The sequence below is a fragment of the Aotus nancymaae genome, unplaced genomic scaffold, assembly GCF_030222135.1.
Source record: "Aotus nancymaae isolate 86718 unplaced genomic scaffold, 86718_ANA_hifiasm-v0.15.2.pri h1tg000029l, whole genome shotgun sequence".
Taxonomy (NCBI): Eukaryota; Metazoa; Chordata; class Mammalia; order Primates; family Aotidae; genus Aotus; species Aotus nancymaae.
The window spans coordinates 20,584,019-20,593,920 of NW_026988442.1; positions in this window are offsets into that span (position 1 = coordinate 20,584,019).

The window sequence follows — 9,902 nt, forward strand, 5'->3', positions numbered from 1 at the left end:
TCATTTATGTTTAGAAAGAAAGAACAAAAAAAATGCACTTGTCTGGACAGTGAGCTCGTGTGGAAAAACTTTTTATTTGCTCACCTTTATTATCATTATTTTAACATAAACACACCGTTTTCAACTAGAGGGAGAAAGGATTAACCCAGGTCATTGGCTGAGGGTGAAGGCCCACGTGGACGCCTCACAGCCCTCCTCTCTGCAATTAAGCAAATGGCCAGCAGATGGTGGGGCATGCTCACAGCAGGGCCTTTCTCTCCGGACCATCTCTTTTTATGGGCCGCTCGGATTGCAGATGCAAAGGTCTTTCTCTTCTCCAAAACCCACTCTAGGAGGAAATCCCCAGAAACATCCCAGCAGGTAAGACAAGGGCATAAAGGCCAGGGGGAGGTCCCCCAGCCTCAGGATAGCCAGTTTGGGGACCTGCCTTACTGCATGCCCCATTCTCTGAGCCAGGAACAGAGACCAGCGATCAAGCCGGCAGGAGTTGAGGAAGAGGGTCAGCCATGGCTGCAGGGCAGCAGAAGGCAGGATCAGCTATGTTACAGGACACTTAGGATGGCTGGACTCCTTACACACTTTTACACACATGTATTATTACATCTCCTCTTCCCTGTGACCCAGTATGGAACCTGGCATCAAAAATACCAAACTGACTGGGAAGATGATTTGTAGCAATGCCAGCAGTTTTTGAACCCCTCCAAATTTCTACATAAAAATAACCAGATCAGGCCAGCCACGGTGGCTCACACCTGTAATCCCAGCACTTTGGGAGGCCAAGGCGGGCAGATCACCTGAGGTCAGGAGTTCAAGATCACCCTGGCCAACATGGCAAAACCTCATCTTTACTAAAAATACAAAAATCAGCCCGGCATGGTGGCACACACCTGTAATCCCAGCTGCTCAGGAGGCTGAGGCAGGAGAATCACTTGAACTTGGGAGGTGGAGGTTGCAGTGAACCGAGATCGTGCCACTGCACTCCAGCCTGAGCAACAGAGTGAGACTCTGTCTCAAAAATTAAAGATCAGCAGGTTAGATTAGCAAAAGCAAAATCTACAGACAATGTTAGCTTAAAATCAGGTGATAAGGTATCCTCATGAACACCAAAACATAAGCGAGGGAGCACAGCCCTCCCACAGCTGCCTGCATGTCATCAGATCCTGCTACGTTCTCCCAGGGAGACTTCCCTGGTTTAGATGCTGGCCCCTGGTACCCCATCCAGCAGCCAGCAGAGGGAAACAAGGGGCCTTCTGATGGACCTGAGAACAGGTGAATCCTAAAAGAGCCAGCAGGCATTCACGAGGAAGCAAGGAGGGACAACTGGAGACAGCAGCAGAAGCTGGGAGGGTCTCGCCCAGTCTGGGAGCAGGTGAGAGTCAGCAAGGACCGAGGGACTGCAGCAGCAAAGCCTTGAGAATCCTCAACACTGACCCGCTTAGCTTCACTTCCAGGACAGGATCATATAGTGCTGGGCATGGGATCAAAATGGAGCAGGATCTGAACAACCAAAAGGAAGGAGAAGGCTGGGTGCAGTGGCACATGCCTGTAATCCCAGCACTTTGGAAGGTCAAGGCAGGTAGATCACTTGAGGTCAGGAGCAAGACCAGCCTGGCCAACATGGCGAAACCCTGTCTCTATTAAAAACTACAAAAATTAGCTGGATGTCATGGCAGGTGCCTGTGACCCCAGCTACTCAGGAGGCTGCGGCAAGAAAATTGCTTGCACCTGGGAGGTGGAGGTTGCAGTGAGCCGAGATGGTACTACTGCCCTCCAGCCTGGGCAACAGAGCAAGACTCCATCTAAAAAATAAAAATAAAAATAAAAAAGAAGAAGATTCAGTGAGGCAGAGGGAGGAAACTGAGCCAAGGAACCTCAGGAAGCAAGCCATCATATTTTTGTACACCACATGAAAACCACAGGAGAGGGCGCTCCTGAAGTTAGAACCGCCATCCTGATGATCTCTTTCTTCAAGTTTAATTCCATGTAAAAACAAACAATGGAAAAGTCTTGAGGCCAAATCCCATGCAAAGTTAATTTAAGCAAAAGAAGAATAGGGAGCAAAATGACATTCCTACAAACAGAAAAGGCATGCCAGCAGGACATATCTCGGAAGAGATTAAAACTGTAATCTTCTATTTAAAATGACCTAAAAGGCATTTTTCAATTATGCAAGATTTGAAAAAACAACATAACTGAGAATTAGAAAATCGTATAATAAGGTGACACAAACCAGGAAAGACTTTAAAACATAAGAAAAAAAATCTCAGGAATGCAGGCTAGAAGCAACATAAGAGTAGACTGATGCAACTTTAAGAAAATGCCTTAAAAGAAAAAGGTGAAAAGGAAGAAATATTTTAAATCAGTAGGAAATCAAGGCTATTTTCTGAAATATTCTAGATAAAGTGACAAATATTGAAATTAGGCAAAGAAGTTCCAACGGATCAATAAGAAGAGTTCTTGAAGAATAAAACCAAAGAGTGAGGACAACAAATAATAAAAACAAAATCGAGAGAACTTACTGAAATGTTTAAAAATTGAAGTCACATATTGAAAGCACACACTGCATCTGAAAATATCAACCCAGAATAATCAGACATACTCAAATAAAATGACAGACTTCGAGAAAAGTGGGGTGTTGAGAGGAGAATCCTTCAGGCATCTAGGCAAATAATTGATTTATAAAGAAAAATTGATTGTTATCGGACTTCTCAAGAGCAACGCTTTACATCAAAACAAAGAAGTTACATATTTAGGATGTTCAAAAACAAAGAATGTGTTAATAATTTTATGTCCAGCAAAACTGATTTGAAAGTATAATGGGCACAGGCAAATTGTTATTAGCTTGAAATAACTCAGGGGACGGTGTTCTCATGAGCTCTTCCTGAAAACCTCTTAGATAAAAAGCTTCAGACAAACAAAATGACTGGAAAGACAAAAAATGAAATTTAAAAAACTGGTAGTGAACATTAAATATATAGTTATTTATGCAACTAAGTCTAAATAAGAATTGTAAAGGAGAAAATACAGCAAGTAATGGCTATACACTCTGACAATGTAGCTACAAGACCACTTTTTTTATTTTTAATTTTTGAGGGTACATAGTCACTGCATTTTTATTATTTTTTTTTTTTTGAAGACAGAGTCTCACTCTGTTGCTCAGGCAGTGGCACCATCTCAGCTCACTGCAACCTCGCCCTCCTGGGCTTAAGGGATCTTCCTGCCACAGCCTCCCAAGTAGCTGGAACCACAAGTGCCCACCACCATGCCCAGCTAATTTTTTAAGGTTTTTTGTAGAGACAAGGTCTAACTATATTGCCCAGGCTGGTCTCGAACTCCTGGGCTCAAGTGATCCTCCTGCCTTGGCCTCTCAAAGTGCTAGGATTACAGGCATGAGCCACTGCACCTGGCCGTAAGTGTATATATTAGTATTTGTGGGTTATATGAGATATTTTAATAGAGGCATGCAATGTGTAGTAATCAGATCAGGATAAATGGAGTATCCATCACCTCAAGCATTTATCCTTTGTGTTACAAACAGTCCAATTACTCTTTTGGTTATTTATGTATTTATTTTGAGAAGGAGTCTCGCTCTGTCGCCCAGGCTGGAGTGCAGTGGTGCAATCTCGGCTCACTGCAACCTCCGCCTCTCAGGTTCAAGCGATTCTCCTGCCTCCACCTCCTGAGTAGCTGGGATTACAGGCGTGCACCATCACACCCAGCTAATTTTTTCTTGTATTTTTAGAAGAGACAGGGTTTCACCATGTTGGTCAGGCTGGTCTCAAACTCCTGACTTCATAATCCACCCGCCTCAGCCTCCCAAAGTGTTGGGATTACAGGTGTGAGCCACCGCCCCCCGCCTTGTAGTTATTTTTAAATGTACAACTATTTTTTACTCTAGTCACCCTGTTGTGCTAGCAAACACTAGGTCTTATTCATTCTTCTAATTTTTTTATACCCATTAACCATCCTTCTACTCTCTATCTCCATGAGTTTAATTATTTTAATTTTTAGCTCCCACAAATAAGTGAAAACATGTGAAGTTTGTCTTTCTGTGCCTAGCTTATTTCACTTAACATAATGACCTCCAGTTCCATTCATGTTGCAAATGACAGAATCCTATTCTTCTTATGGCTGCGTAATATTCCATTGTGTATATGCACCACATTTTCTTTACATGTTTCAAACATTTCTTTAAATGTTTCAATATAAACATTTATCTGTTGATGGACACATAGGTTGCTTCCAAATCTTGACTATTGTGAATAGTGCTGCCTATAAATTTTAGGATTGTTTATTTTATTTCTGTGAAGAATGTCATCGGTATTTTGATAGGAATTATATTGAATCTGTAGATTCCCTTGGGTAGTATGGACATTGTAACAATATTTGTTCTTCCAATCTATGAATATGAAACATGGGAATGCAAATATCTCTTCAATATGCTGATTTCTTTCTTTGGGATATATATCCAGCAGTGGGATTCCTGGATTTTATGGTAGCTCTATTTTTAATTTTTTGAGGAAATTCCAACTTGTTCTCCATAGTGGTTGTACTAATTTACATTCCTACCAACAGTGTACCAGGGTTCCTTTTTCTCCACATCCTCACAAGCATTTGTTATTGCCTGTCTTTTGGATAAAAGCCATTTTAACTGGGGTGAGATGATATCTCATTATAGTTTTGATTTGCAGTTCTCTGATGATCCGTGATGTTAAGTACCTTTTCATATGCCTGTTTGCTATTTATATGCCTTCATTTGGGGAATGTCTATTCAGATCTTTGGCCATTTTTAATACAATTATTAGATTTTTTCCTATACAGTTATTTGAGCTCCTTATATATTCTGGTTATTAATCCCTTGTCAGATGGGTAGTTTGCAAATATTTTCTCCCATTCTATGGGTTGTCTCTTAACTTTGTTGATTGTTTTCTTTGCTGTGCAGAAGCTTTTTTAACTCGATATGATCCTATTTGTCCATTTTAGCTATAAATTTCCCTCTTAGTACTGCTTTTGCCGTATCCAATAGGTTTTGGTATGTTATGTTTCCATTATTATTTGTTTCAAGAAATTCTTTCATTTCCTCCTTAACTTCTTCATTGACCCACTGGTCATTCAAGAGCATACTGTTTAATTTCCATGTGTTTGTGTAGTTTCCAAAACTCCTCTTGTTACTGATTTCTGGTTTTATTTCATTGTGGTCAAAAAGATGCTTGATATATTTTTCAACTTTTTAAAATATTTTAAGATTTGTTTTGTGATCTAACATATGATATATCCTTGAGAATGATTCATGTGCTGAGAAAAAGAATGCGTATTCTGCAGCTACTGGATGAAATGTTCCATAAATATTTATTAAGTCCATTTAGTCTGTAGTACAGATGATGTTTGATGTTTCTTTGTTGATTTTTCTGTCTGGAAGATCTGTCCAATGCTAAAAGTGGAATGTCAACGCCTCCAGCTATTATTTTATGGGAGTCTGTCTCTCTCTTTAGCTCTAATAGTATTTGGTTTATATATCTGGGTGCTCCAACGTTGGGTACATATATATTTACAATTGTTATATCCTCTTACTGTATTCACCCATTTATCATTATATGGTGACCTTATTTGTCTCTTATAGTTTTTGTCTTGAAATATATTTTGTCTGATATAAGTATAGTGATTGCTGCTCTTTTTTGGTTTAAGAGGCATGGAATATTATTTTTCATCCCTTTATTTTTAGTCTATGTGTGTGAAGTATACTTCTTGTAGGCAACAGATCATTTGGTTTTTTTTAATTATTATTATTCATTCAGCTATTCTATGTCTTTTGATTAGAGAATTTAGTCCATTTATATTCAATGTTATTGATAAGTAAGGACTTACTCCTGCTATTTTGTAATTTGTTTTCTGGTTGTTCTGTGGTCTTCTCTTCCTTCTTTCCTTTTTTTTTCAGTCTCCTTTTAGTGAAGGTGATTTTCTCTGGTGGTATGATTCAATTTCTTGATTTTTATTTTTTGTGTATTCATTGTATGTTTTTTGATTTGAGGTTACCATGAGACTTGCAAATACTATCTTATAACTCATCATTTTAAGCTGATAGAAATTTCATAGTGCTTACATAAACTAATAAGCAAAGAGAAAACTAATAAAAACTCTACAGTTTAACTTATGCACGTTTTTAACTTTTTGTTGTTTTGATTTATGTCATATTGTACTGCCTATGTCTTGAAAAGCTTTTGTAGTCATTATTTTTTATTGGTTCATCTCTTAGTCCTTCTACTTAAGAGTAGTATAGCACACTGCAGGTACCGTGTTATAACATTCTGCTTCTGTGTATTTACTATTACCAGTGAGTCTTGTACCTTCAGATGATTTCTTATTGTTCATTAATGTCCTTTACTTTCTGATTAAAGTATTGCCTTTAGCATTTCTTGTAGAATAGGCCTGGTGTTGATGAAATTCCTCAGCTTTTGTTTGTCTGGGAAAATATTTCTTTTTCATGTTTGAAGGATATTTTCATATGATATACTATTCTAGGGTAAAAGGCTTATTTTTCTTCAGCACTTTAAATATGTCATGCTGCTCTCTCCAGTCCTGTAAGGTTTCCACTGAAGTCTGTGGCCAGACATATTGGAACTCCATTGTATATTATTTGTTTCTTTTCTCTTGCTGCTTTTAGGGTCCTTTCTTTATCCTTGACCTTTGGGAGTTTGATTATTAAGTGCCTTGAGGTAGTCTTTGGGTTAAATCTGCTTGGTATTCTATAACCTTATCATACTTAGATATTGGTATCTTTTTCTAGGTTTGGGAAGTTATCTGTTATTATCCTTTTGAATAAACTTTCAACCCCTATCTCTTTACCTCCTCTTAAAGGTCAGTAACTCTTAGATTTGCTCTTTAGAGGCTATTTCCTAGATCTTGTAGGTATATCTTATTCTTTTTTATTCTTTTTTCTTTTGTCTCCTCTGACTATTTTCAAATAGCCTGTCTTCAAACTCACTAATTCTTTCTTCTGGTTGATCAATTCAGCTATTAAGAGACTCTAATGCATTCTTCAGTATGTCAATTGCATTTTTCAACTCTAGACTTCCTGCCTGATTCTTTTTAATTACTTCAATCTGTTCATTAAATTTATCTGACAGAATTCTGAATTCCTTCTCTGTGGTATCTTGCATTTTTTCGAGTTTCCTTCAAACAGCTATTTTGAATTCTCTGTCTGAAAGGTCACATATCTCTTTCTTTCCAGTTTTGGTCCCCAGTGCCTTATTTCATTTGTTTGATGACGTCATGTTTTCCTGTATGGTCTTGATGCTTGTGATGTTTGTCAGTGTCTGTGCATTGAAGAGTTAGGTATCTGTTGTATTCTTCACAGTCTGGGCTTGTTTGTACTTGCCTTTCTTGTGCAAACAAGCCCAGACTGTGAAAGACAAGTATTGTGGAAGGACAAGTCTTTCCATGTATTCAAAGGGACTTGGGTGTTGTGATCTAAGTGTTTGGTCACTGCAAATCTATCTGCATTAAGGAACCCCAAGCCGAGTAATCCTGTGGTTCTTGCAGAGTTATAGAGGTATCACCTTGGTAGCCTTGGATAAAATCCAGAAGAATTCTCTTGATCACTAGGCAGAAATTCTTGTTCTCTTCTCTTACTTTCTCCCAAACAAATGGAGACTTTCACTCTGTGCTGAGCTGCCTAGAGCTGGGGGAGGAGTGACACGAGCACACCTGTGGCTGCTGTCACTGGGACTGTGCTGGGTCAGACCTGAAGCCAGTGCAGCATTGGGTCCTGCCCAAGGCCTGCTGTAACCACTACCTAGCTACTGCCCATATTTTCTCAAGGCCCTTGGACTCTACAATCAGCAGGTGGCAAAACCAGCCAGGCTTCTGTCCTTCCTTTCAAGGCAGCCAGTTCCCCCAGGCCCCAAGCAGGTGCAAAGATGCTGTCTGGGAGCCAGAGACTGGAGTCAAAAAGCTTAGAAATCTACCTGGTGTTCTATTCTACTGCAGCTGAGCTGGCACTCAAACCATGAGACATAATCCTTCCCACACTTCCCTCCCTGTTCCAAGGGAAAGGAGCCTCAACCTGTGGCCATCACCACCACAGGACCATGGGGACTACTGCCAGGCTACCACCAATGTTCACTTAAGAACCAAGGGCTCTTCAGTCGGCTTGTAGTGAATGTTACTAAGCCTGGGACTCATCCTTCAGGGCAGTGGGTTTCCCTCCCACCCAGAGCAGGTCCAGAAATGGCATCCAAAAGGCAAGGCCTGGAATCAGGGACCCCAAGAGCCCTCTTTATGCTCTAGTCCACTGTGGCTGAGCTAGTATCTAAGGTATAAGGCAAAGCCCCCTTGCTTTTCCCTCTGCATTACTCAAGCAGGAGTTCTTTCTATGGTTCTGACCATAGCCACCACAGCTGGGAGTGTGCTGGGTCTCACCTGAAGCCAACATGTCTCAGTCTCACCCAAGGCCCATGGTGTTGCTGCTGGTTATTCAAGGCCTCAGGACTCTTTAGTCAGCAGGTAATGAATCCTGCCAGGAATGAGTCCTTCCTTCAAAGCAGTAGGCTCCCTTCTGGCCTAGGGTGTGTCTAGAAATATCATCCAGGAGCTGGATCCTGGAATGGGGACCTCATGACTCTGACTGGCACCCTGTCCTACTGTGGCTAAGCTGGTATCCAAGATGCAAGACAAAGTTCTCTTTACTCTTCCCTCTTCTCTCTTCAGGTAGAAGGAAGGAGTCTCTTTTGGAGCTGCAAGCTTGCTACCTGGAGTTGGGGGAAGGATGGTGCAAGTACTCCCTTAGCTCCCCCAGCTGGTGTCTCAGTAGTTCATGTGCCCGCCATGTCCACTGGCTCTGAGCCCAGCTCAGCACTAGGATTCACCTAGGAGCTGCAGTCCTTGTGACCTAGATTGCCTTTCAAGTTTATTTACAACCCAGAGCACTTTATCCCTATGGTGGTGAAACTTGCTGAAACTCAACTTCCATCAACTGGGTTGGGCAATTCCCCTCTGGCGAGGGCCGGTCTAAATACTCTCTCCATTGGCAGCCATCAGCTGAGTTCAGTTCCTTTTGCTTTCACTGTGACAGGGCAGCATCAAATTCAATGCAATGTCTCACAATGGCTGCACTCTCCCTCTTCCAAGCACAGAGATTCTCTCCATGCCACACAGCCCCCCTCTTCATTGCCTCTTTCAACAGTATGAAGTTAAAACCAGGTACTGTGAGTGCTCACCCAATTTCTGGTTCTTATGAAAGTGCTTTTTTGTGTGTAGATTAGTTGTTAAATTGTATGTTCCTGTGGGGGATGGGGAGATAAAGCCTTCTATTCAGCCATCTTGCTCCACCTCCTACAACAGTGGTCCCCAACCCCCTGGCCACGGACTGGTACTAGTCTCTGTGGCCTGTTAGGAACCAGGCTGCACAGCAGGAGGTGAGCAGCATGCAAGCAAGCGAAGCTTCGTCTATATTTACAGCCACTCCCCATTGCTCTCATTACCACCTGAGCTGCTCCTCCTGTCAGATCAGTGGCAGCATTAGATTCTCATAGGAATGCAAACACTATTGTGAACCATCCATGCAAGGGATCTATGTTGCATGCTTCTTGTGAGAATCTAATGCCTGATGATCTAGCACTGTCTCCCATCACCCCCAGATGGGACCATCTAGTTGCAGGAAAACAAGCTAGGGCTCACACTGATTCTACATTATGAAAAATTGCATAATTATGTCATTATATATTACAATGTAATAATAATAGAAATAAAGTACATAATAAATGCAATACACTTGAATCATCGCAAAACCCAATCCATGGAAAAACTGTCTTCCACAAAATCTGCTCCCGATGCCAAAAAGGTTGGGGACCACTGCCCTACAAGACCACTTTTAAAATATGGATAATGGGAAGACCATATTCAAA